We start from the raw sequence: 1,057 nt of genomic DNA on the forward strand, positions 1-1,057 counted from the left end.
AAGATGGGGTGGGGATGATGTTGGAGACTCGGGGCGTCTCCAGGACCCCAGCACAGGGTCTCCTCAGACAGGAAAGAAGGCAGGTTGGCGGGGATCAAAGGCAGGAGGAGAGGTGGAGTGGGTGACGCAGGGCCCGGGCCGGAGGGGTGGGTGTGGGTGCCCTCCCATCAGCCCCCTGGGCCGTCAGGGCAGAGGCGTCGGCTCAGCATTGGAAGCCAAGAGCACGAGGGTGACGGCAAGCACGCCGGGGCGAGGGTGCGTGACGCAGGCCCAGGCTCCCGCTTTGCTCTCAGCTTCTTCAGTACAAACAGACCACAGAGCCAGCGCCCACGGCAGGGGCGACCCCGTGAGAGGCGGACCAAGGGGAGCAAAGAGCTGCGGGCGGGCTCCCCGCAGAGGGACACTCGGCCCCACGGCCAGCACGGGAGACGCAGGCTCGGAAAGAGCGCCAGGGAAGTTGGTAAAGATAGAGTTGAGACGTTCTTCCAAAAGTAACAAAACGTAAGAGGAAGAAGAGGTCAAAGCTCTGAGTTCACTCCAGGAGCCGCGGAGTGAGAACGCAGGGAGGAAGTTGTCAGGGAAAGGAACAGACCGTCCCAGAGCCGAGGACAGGTCTCGGCCTGAGCCCTCGGGTGCCAGGAAGGGCCCACGGGGCACGCAAAGCTCCCGACCGACGCACGTCCTCGTGGGGCAGCAGGGCTGAGAGGGTCACCGACTCCCCAGCAGTGACCCCCCGCCCCCGACCCTCAGAACAAAGCTCAGGTCCGGGGATCCGGGGAAGGCCGTGTCAGCCCAGATTCTCCCGCAGCCGGAGTTCGTCTCCCCTGGTCGCACAGGAAGTGCGCTGGGAGGTTCTCCGCGGATTTAACACAGCGCCTGGGAGGCTGGGCAGGCAGGGTGCCCGCGGGGCCCAGGCAGCCAAGTGCTGGGGTTGGATCCAGAGCCAGCGGGCAAAGCTGTGCCTCCACAGGCCCAGGGCCGGTCCACCCCGTGGCCTCGGTTGGGGGAGGCGTGACACCGAAGGGGCGGAGGCCGGTGCGGCAGGGACAGGTCAGTG

The 1,057-nt window shown here is 66.5% G+C and overlaps 1 protein-coding gene across 1 annotated transcript in view; it reads left to right on the plus strand.

Moving 5' to 3' along the window:
* NDOR1 (NADPH dependent diflavin oxidoreductase 1) overlaps window positions 1-1,057 on the plus strand; it is a gene marked incomplete at its 5' end in the record, with an annotated part of 43,883 nt that overhangs the window by 19,348 nt on the left and 23,478 nt on the right. The gene's annotated exons all lie outside the window — the stretch shown is intronic.

The sequence above is a fragment of the Myotis davidii genome, unplaced genomic scaffold (assembly GCF_000327345.1).
Source record: "Myotis davidii unplaced genomic scaffold, ASM32734v1 scaffold609, whole genome shotgun sequence".
NCBI lineage: Eukaryota > Metazoa > Chordata > Mammalia > Chiroptera > Vespertilionidae > Myotis > Myotis davidii.